Raw genomic sequence first — 14,649 nt, forward strand, 5'->3', positions numbered from 1 at the left:
CCATGCCTCATGAAGATGATACAGGCCTTTAATAAGGATATAAATAATTCCCTTAACGAAAAACAGGAAAATACAATCAAACAGGTAAAGGATATGAACAAAACATTCCAAGACCTAAAAAAAATGGAAATACAAATAACAAAAAAAAAATCACAAATGGAGGTAACACTGGATATGGACAACTTAGGAAAGAGAACAAGAACTACAGATGCAAGCGTTACCAACAGAATACAAGAGATGAAAAAGAATCTCAGGCATAGAAAATACCATAGAAGATATTGGTACTTCAGTCAAAGAAAATGCCAAGTAAAAAAGTTCCTAACCCAAAAACATCCAGGAAATTTGGGACACAATGAAAAGACCAAACCTAAGAATAATAGGAATAGAAGAGGGTGAAGATCTCCAGGGGCATATGAAAAGGGCATAAAACATCTTCAACAAAATCGTAGAAGAAAACTTCCTTAGCCTAAAGAAAGAGATGGCCATAAACATACAAGAAGCCTACAGAACACCAAGTAGATTGGGCCAAAAAAGAAAGTCCTCCAACCACATGATAATCAAAACACTAAATGTACAAAACAAAGAAATAATAATGAATAAAAAATTTAAAAAAGAAATAATATTAAAACTTGTAAGGGGAAAAGGCCAAGTAACATATAAAGACAGACCTGTCAAAATTACACATGACTTATCAACAAAGACTCAAAAAGCCAGAAGATCCTGGACAGACAGATGTCTTGCAGACCCCAAGGGACCACAGATGCCAGTCCAGACTACAATACCCAACAAAACTCTCAATCACTATAAATGGAAAAAACAAGATATTCCATGACAAAACCAAATTTAAACAGTATCTTTCTACTAATCCAGCCCTACAGAGGATAGTAGAAGGAAAACTCCAACACAAGGAGGGTAACTATACCCAAGAAAACACAAGAAATTAATCATCTCACAATAAATCCAAAAGAAGAGAATCACGCAAACATAGTACTACCTCCAACAACAAACTAATAAGAACTAATAATCATTGGTCATTAATATCTCTCAACGGATTCAAGTCCCCAATAAAAAGACACAGGCTAACATATGTAAAAGGTATCCATTATTCTTCTGCATACAAGAAACACACCACAGCAACAAAGATAGATACTACCTCAGCATAAAGGGCTGGAAAAAAAAAGTTTTCCAAGCAAAGGGTCCCAAGAAACAAGCTGGAGTAGCCATTCTAATATCCAACAAAATAGACTGTGAACCAAAAATAATCAAAAGAGTTGAAGAAGGACACTTCAAACTCAAAGGAAAAGAAATTCACCAAGATGAAGTCTCAATTATGAACATCTATGCACCAAATGCAAGGGCACCCACATTCATAAAAAGAAACTTTACTAAAAGTTCAAAACATACATTGAACCCACACAAAAATAGTGGGAGACTTCTACACCCCACTCTCACCAATGGACATGTCATCAAAACAGAGACACAATGAAACTAACAGAAGTTATGAATCAAATGGATTTAACAGATATCTATAGAACATTTCACCCCAAAATAAGAGAATATGCCTTGTTCTCAGCACCTCATGGAACCTTCTCCAAAACTGACCATATAATTAGACATAAAAGAAGCTTCAAAAAATACAAGAAGATTGAAATAACCCCTGCAGTCTATCAGATCACTGTGGACTAAGGCTGGACTTCAGCAACCACAAAAACAACAGAAAGCCCACATACTCACGGAGACTGAACAATTCTCTACTCAACGATAACTTAGCCAGCGAAGAAATAAACCAGAAACTTTCTAGAATTCAATGAACATGAAGGCATAACATACCAAAACTTATGGGACACAATGAAAGCAGTGTTAAGAGGAAAATTCATAGCACTAAGTGCCTTCATAAAGAAATTGGAGAGATCCTATACTAGCAACTTAACAGCACACCTGAAAACTCTAGAACAAGAAAATAAGTAAACACACCCAAGAGGAGTAGAAGGCAGGAATTAGTCAATGGGCTAAAATCAAGCAATTAGAAACAAAGAGAACAATACAAAAAAATCAAAAACAAAAACAAAAACATCTGGTTCTCAGAGAAAATCAACAAGATAGACAAACCTTTAAACAAACTAACTAAAAAGCATAGAGACAGTATCTAAATTAACAAAATCAGAAATGAAAAGAGAGACATACAACAGAAACTGAAGAAACTTAAAAAATCATAAGGTCTTACTACAAAAGCCTATATTCAACAAAACTGGAAAATCTAGACAAAAATGGGTAATTTTCTAGACAGATACCACATAGCAAAGATCAAGTAAACTATCGAAACAGTCCCATAACCCTAAGGAAATAGAAGTAGTAGTTAAAATCCTCTCAACTAAAAAAAGCCCAGGACCAGATAGTTTTAGTCTAGAATTCTACCAGACCATCAATAAAGAGCTAATACCAATAATCCTCAAACTATTCCACAAAATAGAAACAGAAATAACACTACCAAATTCATTCTTTAAGGTCACAATTATCCTGATATCTAACTACACAAAGTCCCAACAAAGAAAGAAAACTTCAGACCAATTTTTCTTATGAACATTGACGCAAAAATATGCAATAAAAATCTCACAAACCGAATCCAAGAGCACATCAAAAACATCATTTACCTTTATCAAGTAGGCTTCATCCCAGGGATACAGGGGTTTGATATATGAAAAACCATTGATGTAATCCATTATGTAAATAAACTCAAAGAAAAATTCACATGATCATCTCATTAGATGCTGAAAAAGCCTTCCACAGAATTTGACACACAAACACAACACACACACACACACACACACACACACACACACGCACCTCTTCATGTTAAAAGTCTTGGATAGATCAGCAATTCAAGGCACATGCCTAAACATAATAAAAGCAATATACAGCAAACCAATAGCCAACATCAAATTAAATGGAGAGAAACTTGAAGCAATCCCACTAAAATCAGGGACAAGACAAGGCTGCCCACTCTCTCCCTATCTGTTTAATATAGTATTTGAAGTTCTAGCTAGAGCAATAAGACAACAAAAGGAGATCAAGGGGATACAAATTGAAAAGGAAGAAGTCAATTATCACTATCCACAGATGATATGATAAGATATAGAGATAGATAGATAGATAGATAGATAGATAGATAGATAGATAGATAGATAGATAGAATTCTACCAGAGAACTTCTACAGATGATAAACAACTTCAAAAAAGTGGCTGGATATAAAAATATCAAATAAATCAGAGGCCCTCCTTTATACAAATGATAGATGGGCTGAAAAAGAAATTAGGGAAACAACACTCTTCACAATAGCTACAAATAATATAAAATATCTTGGTGTAACTAACCAAGTAAGTGAAAGATCTTACAACAAGAACTTCAAGTCCCTGAAGGAAGGTATGCATGGTCTGCATGTAGAAGAATGTAAATTGATCCCATATTTATCACCCTGCATAAATCCTGAGTCCAAGTGGACCAAGGACCTCAACATAAAGCCAGATACACTGAATGTAATAGTAAAGAAAAGTGGGAAATAGCCTTGAGCACATTGGCATAGGAGAAAATTTCCTGAACAAAACACCAATGACTCAGGCTTCAAGATCAACAATTGATAAATGGGACATCACGAAACCACAAAGCTTCTGTAAGGCAAAGGACAAAATGGCAGCCTACAAATTGGGAAAAGATTTTCACTAACCCTACATCCAACAGAGGGCTAAGATCCAAAATATATAAAGAACTCAAGAAGTTTGACTCCAAAAATCCAAATAACCCAGTTTTAAAATAGGGCACAAAACTAAACGGAGAATTCTCAACAGAGAAATTTCAAATGGCCACAAAGCACTTAAAGAAATGTTCAACATCCTTAATCATCAGGGAAATACAAATTGAAACAACCCTGAGATTCTATCTTATACTAATCAGAATGGCTAAGATCAAAAACTCAAGAGACAGCACACGCTGGCAAGGATGTGAAGAAAGAGGAACACTCCTCCATTGCAGGTAGGATTGCAAATTTGTACAACCACTCTGGAAATCAATCTGGCAGTTCCTCAGAAAATTGGAAATAGTTTTTCCTGAAGACCCAGCTATACTGCTCCTAGGCATATACCCAAAAGATGCTCCACCATATCACAAGGACTCATGCTCTGCTATGTTCATAGCAACCTTATTCATAATAGCCAGAAACTGGAAGCAATTCAGATGTCCCTCAATTGAACAATGGATACAGAAAATGTGGTTCAATGGAGTATTATTCAGCTATTAAAAACAAGGACATCATGAATTTTGTAGGCAAATTGATGGAACTCAAAAATATCATCCTGAGTGAGGTAAACCAGACCCAAAATGACATGCATGGTATGTATTCACTAATAAATGGATATTAGCCAAAAAGTACAGACTACCCATGTGACACTCTACAGACCCTAAGAAATCAAACAAAAAGGAGGGCTCAAGTGGGGATACTTAAATGGCACTTTAGAAGGGGAAACAAAATAATCATACGAGGCAGAGGGAAGGAGGGACCTGGGTGGGAGAGGGGAAAGGGGACAGGATGAGGTATGGGGAAGACAGGAGAGAGACCTAGAGGGCCAGGAGAATGAATGGAAATATGCAGCTATATGGTGAGGGCAGGGGAGAGGAGCGAACCTCTAGAAAGTCCCAGAGACCTGGGATGTGAGAGGCTCCCAGGACTCAATATGGGCAACCTTAGCCAAAATGCCCAACAGAAGTGGGGATATGGAAGCCAAAGAGAACACCTGCAGTAGTCGGACAGGACCCCCAGTGGAGAAATGTGGACACCAACCCAACTACAAAACTTTTCACTCAAATTTGTTTCTGTCTAAAAGAAATGCAGGGATAAAAATGGAGCAAACTCAAGGAATGGCCGACCAGTGACTGACCCAATTTGGAATCTATTCCATGAGCAGGCACCAATCTCTGATACTATTACTGATCTTATATTGTGCTTGCAGATGGGAACCTAGAATGGCTGTCCGCTGAGAGGCTCTACCCAGCAAGTGACTGAGACAGATGCAGATACAGCCAAGTATTGGACTGGACTGAGGCCAGGGATGCCTATGGAAGTTAGGGGAAGGATTGAAGGAACTGAAGCGGATGGCAACCCTATAGGAACACCAACAGTGTCAACTAACCTGGACCCCTGGGAGCTCCCAGAGACTGAGCCACCAACCAAAGAACACACACAGGCTGGTCCCAGGTCCTCAGCACGTAGCAGAGGGCTGCCTTGTCTGCCCTCAGTTAGAGAGGGTTAGCCTCATCCTGCAGAGTCTTGATGCCCCAGGATACCACAGGGAGGGGCACCCTCTGAGAGACAAAACAAAGTGGGGTTGGGGAGAACTCTGAGGGGTGATGGGGCGGGACACAACATTTGGGATGTAAATAAATAAAATAATTTATTTAAAAAAAAGAAATAGGCTTGCTTTAAATTAAATTTCTCTCTGCTTTCTCCACAAACATAAATGAAGCCTCAAAGGATGTCATAGGTCCATAGGTCCCTCCGTGTGTACCCTTTTGTTGGTGGTTTAGTCCCTGGGAGCTCTGGGGGGTCCAATTAGTTGATACTGTTGCTCTTCCTGTGGGGTTGCAATCCTCTTCAGCTCTTCATTCCGTCTTATATATGTAACAGAGGATGTCCTTATCTGGCATCAATGGGAGGGGGAGGCCCTTGTTCTGGTTGAGGTTTGATGCCCCAAGGTAAGGGAATGCCTGGGCTGTGAGGTGGGAGTGGGTGGGTGGGTGGGGGGAGCACCCTCATAGAGGCAAAAGGGAGGGTAGATGGGATAGGGAGTTTGTGGAGGGAAAACCAGGAAGAGAGACAACATTTGAAATGTAAATAAATAAAATAACCAATTTTTTTAAAAAGAATATCACGGGTCAGAGATATCTGTCCTTCAGTTCAAGAGTTCAAGAGTATGTCAAAGTCAGAAGAGCGAAGATTTTGGTGAAATCAAATAAATCTAGATTTAAGCATAATTTTTCTCCTGCGTCTAACTACAGATCATGAAGTTACCCCATAGTATCCAAAGTGTATTCTTCCAAGATCTGAAAATAATGATGGCTCTTGCATTTTTATCTAACCCACATATGTCCTCTCGCTTACCAAAAGCCATGTCAAGATTATTTGTGAGTCCTGATATAATATAAACTTATACTTACATAGAACTCTGTAGCTGGTTGTTACGTTGTATGGCTTAGGAAATCTGTCAAGAGCAAAGCTTAAACGTGTTTGGTGCAGATACAACCTTTTCGGAATTATGTCCTGTCTATAATCGGTTGAATCTACAGATGTGGAACCTGTAGGTGCAGCAGGTGTGCCACCTATACACACATACCTAGATGTAGGGAGCCTCGGGTGAATGTGTATTGTTTGACATGGGCACAGCCATGTTAAGGAACTCGGTACCTCAGACCCATGGGAAATGGCAAGGCCTCTCTCTGGTCCATGTGCAAATATTAAAAGTGTGTGCAAAAAAATGTCCACTGAAGCTTTCTTCCCCTGGCTGTTTATGGCCTGAAGACCACACCCCTGCAGAGACTGTCCCTACAGAAGTTAGCTAAATCTGCCTCCTTGTTTATCTATCTGTGTATCTTAACCCCACCTCCTTGTTCAGCTGTATGCAGTATTCCTATCTCCCTTTCCAACTGTATATAATGAGCATGCTAAGCTTCCAGAGTGCTATGGCTTCTCCATCAAAGAGCCCAGACCACTGATCCCAGTTCTAAGGTGTGTGTATATGGGGGAGGGAACATGAACACATACAACAAGTATATCTCTGTATTTTGGTGTCCAAGATCAAATCCAAAGACTTGTGTATGCTAGACAAGTGCACTGACACAAAGCTACACTCCCAAGCCTTTTGGGTATATTTTCTAAAAACTTTATAGGATTTCACATTTAGACATGTATTACATTTAAAGTTGACTTTTGCATATTGGGATTTTTTTTTCCACATGAGTTGTCCAAGTAACATTTATAACAAGACATCTTCTCTCTGGTGGCCTGCAGTGTCACACTGAATATGAATATTAGTATTCTGGTTTGTACTCTATTCTGTCCCACTGGGCTATTTGCATAGCTCTAAGGCAATACCACACTGTCTTAGTAAAGATGGTAATTTTCTACACCATCACACAGATTCTCTGCCCTTTGCACTTCTGTAAACATTTTACAATTACCTTGTCAGGATGCCCATCATTGGGATTTTTTATTTTGTATAAATCTGTTTCCAGAAAATATGTGTGCATGTGTGTTCATATACAGTATGATTCTATTTACATAAGGTAACAAAAACTAACCTGTTAATATGTAGGGGTTCACTGCATCCAGCGTGGCTTAAGCCTGGAAACCTGTCTTGTGTGGCCAGGACAAACAGATGCATGGACACACACAAGCTCACTCAGATGGAGGGGTACAGACTACACAACCCAGAACAGCCATGTGTTTACTAAGTATAATACGAGAGGGAGGAAGCTAGTCTTGGTAGGAGGTCTCAGTAAGAAACTACATCTCTGCCTCTTGAGTTCTGGTAATACAGGCTGCCACCAGGCCTGCCTGGCTTTGATGTGGGTTTGTGCTGCGGTTACCTGTGAGGAAGAAGCTGCAGTTGTCTGCCTTTTGTATACACTGGTCAACCGTTCTTCATAAACACTCATATTTGGACCAAAGAAAATGCTTTGCTATGCCATGGGTCTGAGGCACTGACCATGTCAACAACACACATTTACCCAGGACTTCACCCCTTACAGGTTCACGCACAGCTTCCTTGGCTCCCCACAAGGGTTAATAAATCTTAATACCATAAGGAATTGGTTGCTAAAAGACAGAGGAGTGGTGTGTTCTAAAGGGAGGTAAGAAATCCTGATTTGGGAGAACGACAAATGAGATAAAGAGCTTTTGCTTAATTTCTTTGTCTGGTTGTAGTTAGATGGCTGTCTGCTAGGAATTGCTTACGAAGATGTATATTAATGTTTTATATGATTTCAAGGATTTTTTTTTCATGCGTATGTGTGCATGAGTATTTACATGTGTGTGTGCACGGGCATGTGGAGGCCCCCAAATGCACATTGGGTGTCTTCGTCAATCACTCTCCACTTAAGTTATTGAAGCAAGTTCTCTCAGTTAAAACCAGAACTCAGCCATCAGCAAGTCTAGTTGGCTACCTTGTTCCAGGAACCTCATTTCTGTCTTCTGAGTGCTGGGAGGACAGGCTGCCACCATGACTTCCCAGCTGCCACCATGCCTACCTGGCTCTTGAGTTGGTTTTGTGGATCGGAGCTGTAGTCACTGTCTTTGCGCGGTAAGCACTTTATCTGCTGAGCTATCTCCCTGGCCCCGTATCTAATGTTTGCATGTACTTGTTATGTTCGCCTGTCTCTCCCCGAGCCAAGCTTCAGCTCTCCCACGTGTAACTGGCGCTGATATCTACATTAAAGGCACAGAGCTGACTCCCACACAACAATACACAATTCAGTGTTTGCCTATGATAGACAATCAGAAAATACTGATTTCCTCCCTGCTTTCCTAGAAAGAAAGAGAGAGAGAGAGAAAGAGAGAGAGAGAGAGAGAGAGAGAGAGAGAATATCTAGGATGGTTGGTTGTATGCTTACACTCTGTCCTGCACAAAAACAGTACTGACCACCAGAGAGGTCACGCCCGGCCATCTGTGTGAGTTTCATCACCTTAGGTGTAGGGCAGAGTGAAGTTCTTTCCGTGTTTATCTCTTACCTGCAGCAGTAGTTACACATTGGCAAATGGCTTCCTTTCCCTGTCCGTGAGATTAAAGAAAGTGAACCCCTAGGTTATGGCTCTTGTATGCCCTGCAGGATGGCGACAAACCAAGAAAGAATTTTTTGAGAAAAAAATTCATCCTCGATTGAGATCCATTTATAATACGGCCATTTTTTAAAAAAAGAGAGAGAGAGAGAAAGAAAGAAAGAAAGAAAGAAAGAAAGCCTTTCTAACATTGGGGACCAAGTCAGGTCTCTTAGTAACAAAACTGAAACAGGTGAGGAGATCTTGAGTGACTATGAAATCTCTTGAGCATCTTTCTGAGCACACCAAATCTATTGCTATGGTGTAGTCACCTGATAAGGAGTATTATTTTAGCCCCATTTATGTTGGAAACATTCCTTAGCATGATTAGTAAATAATGAAAACTTTTACTAAGAGTCTAATCTTGTATCAGCCCACAGTATGGATTCAAAATGTGAACAGGTACAATGGTGGTGCACGCCTTTAATCCCAGCACTTGGGAAGCAGAGGCAGGAGGATCTCTTGAGTTCATTGCCAGCCTGGCCCACAGACTGAGTTCCAGGATAGCTAGGGCTACACAACAAAACCCTGTCTTGAAAAACAAACCAAACCAAACAAACAAACAAACAAAAACTGTGAATAAAGACCTGTTCATGCATACACAGGCTCATATGTTGTATGCCATGCCTTATAGCTCTGTCATGAATGGCTGTCATGAAAATAGTGGGCCACCCGGTCTATATGATTTATGTACGACTGAAGGGCAGTTGTCAGATTGGACAAATAAGGATTCTCCCAAGTGATGAGCACCAATGTTGGAATTGGAGAAGTGGCTCAGCAATTAAGAGCACTTGTTCTTGCAGAGGACCCAGATTTGATTCCCAACAGACACTTGACAGCTCACACCTGCTATAACTCTAGTCCCAGAAGACCTGACACCTTCCTCTAGCATCAGTGGGTACCAAGCATAAACCAGATTGGCAGACATACATGCAGGCAAAACACCCATAAAATAAAAATTAATAAAAAAAAAATGTGGTTGGAGGAAGGAAAGCACATAACATAATGTACTGGCTGGTTTTGTATGCCAACTTGACACAGGCTTGAGTTATCACAGAGAAGGGAGCTTCAATTGGGGAAGTGCCTCCATGAGATCCAGCAGTGGGGCATTTTCTCAATTAGTGATCAAGGGGGTAGAGCCCCTTGTGGGTGGTGCCATCCCTGGCTAGTAGTCTTGGGTTCTATCAGAAAGCAGGCTGAGCAAGCCAGGGAAGCAAGCCAGTAAGAAACATCTCTCCATGGCCTCTGCATCAGCTCCTGCCTCCTGACCTGCTTGAGTTCCAGTCCTGACTTCCTCTGGTGATCAACAGCAATGTGGAAGTAAGCTGAATAAACCAACCCTTTCCTCCCCAACTTGCTTCTTGGTCATGATGTTTGTGCAGGAACAGACACATATAACACAGGCTACTAAATGAACATATAACATAGGCTACCACATAACATAGAACACAGGCTACCCCATGAACATTTTATAACTCAACTGTCTTACCATCTGAAAGAAATCAAATGACACACTTCAAATGTGTCTTTAGGAGCTGGTTAGACCTCAGAGGGAGTTACTGCATGGCTTCAAGAGATGCCTGACCGGAGCCCATTAAGGCCTCTATTGAAATGCAGAGACCAGCAGCCAGTCCTCAGCTGGAGCTTGAGGAATCTTGTGCAAGAGTTGGGGATAGAATTGAGCGAGCCAGAAGGGTCAAGGACACCACAAGAAGACTTACAGAGTCAACTAATCTGGGCCCAAGGAGACTCACAGAGACTGAACCAGCAACCAAAGAGCATACATGGGCTGGACCTAGGCCCACACACACATGTGTAGCAGACGTGCAGCTTGGTCTTCGTATGGGTCCCCTAACAATTGGAGTGAGGTTGGTCTTGGATACTTTTACCTGCCATCGGATCCCCTTCCCCTACCTGAACTGCCTGGTTGGGCCTCAGCGTGAGAGGATGTGCCTACTCCTGCTGGGACTAGATGTCTAAAGGTAGGGGTGGTATCCAAGGTGAGCTTCCCCTTCTCTAAGGAAGGATGTAAAGTGAATGGGAAAATTAGGGAAGAAAAAGATCTGTTAAAAAAATTAGAAAGGAACATAGAGTCGTTTGAATAGTTTGAATCTTCTCGTAGAATGGGGAATTTAATGCTTGGGAGCTACAAAGAAGCAGCAATGTGTGCTGTGCCCAAGGAGCCTGGTGAGCAAGGAAAGACAAAGGAATGAAGCAGGAAGCCCAGGCTAGGAGAAGAGCTAGCCTAGACTAGGAGAAGAGTTATGAGGCATTGTTGTACTTCCTGGTAGGTCACCACACAAGCCTGGAATCTCTGTTCCATTCTTTTTTAAGAAAAAAATAAAGATGTATTTATTTTATGTATATGAGTACACTGTAGCTGTACAGATGGTTGTGAGCCATCATGTGATTGCTGGGAATGGAATTCAGGACCTCTGTTCGTTCCGGCCCTGCTCTGGCCCAAAGATTTATTTATTATTATATCTAAGTACACTGTAGCTGTCTTCAGACAACCTAGAAGAGGGTGTCAGATCTCACTACCATGTGGTTGCTGGGATTTGAACTCAAGATCTTTGGAAGAGCAGGCAGTGCTCTTAACCACTGAGCCATCTCTCCAGCCCAAAGTATGTTAATTTTTTTTTTTTTTTTTTTTTTTTTGGTTTTTCAAGACAGGGTTTCTCTGTATAGCCCTGACTGTCCTGGAACTCACTCTGTAGATCAGGCTGGCCTCGAACTCAGAACTCTGCCTGTCTCTGCCTCCCAAGTGCTGGGATTAAAGGTATGTGCCACCACTGCCCAGCTTCTGTTCCATTCTTAAACTACATTATAGATGGTGAAGTAAAAGGCAAACCTCCTCCTCTCCCAATGAAAACTCAGTATTTGCTTGCAGTCCTCCCACACTTCTCTGGTGTGCACGCATCCGCCCTGCCCTGTGTAGGCCTCCTCTGCCCCTCTGTCTGTACTAAATACTGCTCAGTCTTAGGTCTCACCAGGCCCTGAGCAGGCCTCATGCACAGGTGCATTGGTGTCTGCTTTACAGTCAATAGGGTGGACAACAGAGTATCGTGGTATAATTCCAGCACTCAGGAGGCTGAGGCAGGAGGATTATTATGAGTTAAACAGTGAGTGGCCTGGGATGCACATGGAATAGCAGGCCAGCCAGAGCTACACTGAAAGACCTTGTGTTAACATAAATAAATAAATAAATAAATAAATAAATAGTAAAAAACAAGAGCAAAGATGACATTTGGAACCGTAGAATAGCTGCCTGCTCTCTTCTCCTGAGAGAAAAACTGTTGATGCTTAACAATGCTATCAGATGTACACAGACAGAGAGAAACAGAAAATTAATGTTGAGGGTAGGACTTCCCATCCTCTGGAATCTAGAGGATGTGTCGCCTGATATATTCATGATGAAGACTAACTATCACCCACACAAAATCACAGAGCATCAAGCCTACAGTTAGACAGCATTTCAAATGAGGCTAAAAATGGCACAATTCAACAAGAAGTGTCCTCATGCCAAGGCAAGGCAAGGTAGAATGGAAAAAGCAAATGAGCTATGAAGATGCGATGAGTCTCCCCACGCAAGCAGACAAGCACCAGAAACCGGATATATTCCTCCTTATGGTGCATACCTTCAAGTCTCTGTGACAACAGCAGAGAGATCAGACTAAAGAGAATAGCCCTGTTTTGGGGAGTTCCATCTGTTCCTTGGCCAGGTTATCTAATGGCTGGGAAGCAAAAGGAGAGAGCGATGAAGGGACCTTGTTTCTAAAACAGCCTTCAAAGGGCATGCATGGTTGACCATGATGGCCCCACTTCAAGTTCCTCCCACTTCCCAGCAGCTCAAGAGCTGGTGAGATATGCCTTTGATATGTGATCACTGGGGAGACACAAACTGCAACACTGTCTCACCGTCTCTCCCAACTTCCCCACCACCCACCCCACCAAAAGAAAGAAAGAAACAAGGAAACAGAGAAGCAAAGAAAGAAACCAAGAAAGAAAGTTGTGCATGAAACAGCTGTAAGTTCTACATCCCACTATAGGACACCATACTTTAACCAGCTGTGCTTGGGGCCAGTAACGAGTCTGGATAGTCCCTCAGAGTTTGTTCACTGCCAAGAGCAGAGTGGTATCCTAATATTGACAAGGAGCCAAGGCTCAGCTCTTCCTGCTTCTCCTTCCTTCCCAGTTCTCCACCATCAGCATAAATCGCTAGTCATGCTGAATGAAAACAGCTGACCCCTAAACCAGGGCTATAATTGCAGGGAAAGTTCCCTCAGACAGCCAAAACCCTACCTAGATCAACTGGCCCATCATAAATGTTTAATAGGTGTTTGTTGAGTGGATGAGCAAACAAATAAATTCCTAAATGAAAGATGAACTAACCTAAAGATAGCCTGGAAACAATACAAGCAATCTTATAACAGAGGGCTGCGGGACGGATAATTGTTTGGCATCGACTCAGAAATACTTCAGTAGTTGCTCAATAAAAGACCGTCACCAGCAGGAGGATGTACTGCAGTGGATTCATTCCAACTCCCCGGGGCCTCGTTTCCAAGATCTCCCTCCTACTAGTAATGTCTGGAGTTCTTTTGGCCCTGAAACAGAGCTCTCATGCTGTGATTGACAGCTGAGGCATTGGCACCGCAGCACAGTCCCCTTCCCCACCCCAGGGCTGAATGAATACCTCCCAGCTAAATCCCCAAGAGCACACTTCTCGGGTTGATTCTGAATTTGCTGTGATTCTAATAGACCGACAGAGAACATGGGAGCCTTCCTTTCCCCGGTTTTGGTGAGAACTTGAGAGTAAAGCCTTTTCTCTTTATCCACTCCTGCCTCCTCCTTTCCCTTTGACAAGGCAGTGAGCTACAAAACGTGGGGGCTTCGGGCCCTTCAAGCTCCCATTGACATTAACAAGAAATCCTCCTCCCCTAGGTAGGAAACCCTATTGCTGTGATGAACTACTGTGAACAAGAGTGCGTTGGAGAGGAAAGGGTTTATTGGCTTATGTTTCCATTACTCTTCATCACGGAAGAAAGTCAGGACAGGAACTCAAACAGGGCGGAATCTTTGGGGTGATGCAGAGATCACAGAGGTCTGCTGCTTGTTTGCTTCCCGTGGCTTGCTCAACCTGCTTTCTCATAGAACTCAGGACCACCAGCCCAGAGATGCCACCACCCACAATAGCCAGAGTCTTTCTCCATGGATTACTAAGAAATATCCTGCATGCTAAGCTACAGGCCTGTCTTACGGAGGCATATTCTCAATTAAGGATCCCTTCTCTCCGGTGATTCTACCTTATGTCAGGTTAACGTAAAACTAGTCAGTACAGCTTACCCCTTGTCAACGTGACACCCATTGCTGCTAAGCCACAGCCTCTCCTTTCTTCTTCAGCCCCAAGATCACACATCAATATCAACCTTACATTATAAACATTCTAAGTTTGAAAAGTCCCAAAGTCTTTAAAAATTCAAACACTTAAAAATTCAGTCTCGGGCTGGAGAGATGGCTCAGCAGTTAAGAGCACTGACTGCTCTTCCGAAGGTCCTGAGTTCAAATCCCAGCAACCACATGGTGGCTCACAGCCATCCGTAAAGAGATCTGACACCCTCTTCTGGTGTGTCTGAAGGTAGCTATTTACACATACTTAAATATAATAAATAAATAAATCTTTAAAAAAAATTCAGTCTCTTTAAAATACCCATTCTTTTAAAATCCAAAGTCTTTGATCTAGAGAGATGGCTCAGTGATTTAAGAGCACTGGCTGCTCTTCCATAGATCCT

Source organism: Mastomys coucha, unplaced genomic scaffold (assembly GCF_008632895.1).
Source record: "Mastomys coucha isolate ucsf_1 unplaced genomic scaffold, UCSF_Mcou_1 pScaffold16, whole genome shotgun sequence".
Classification (NCBI taxonomy): domain Eukaryota; kingdom Metazoa; phylum Chordata; class Mammalia; order Rodentia; family Muridae; genus Mastomys; species Mastomys coucha.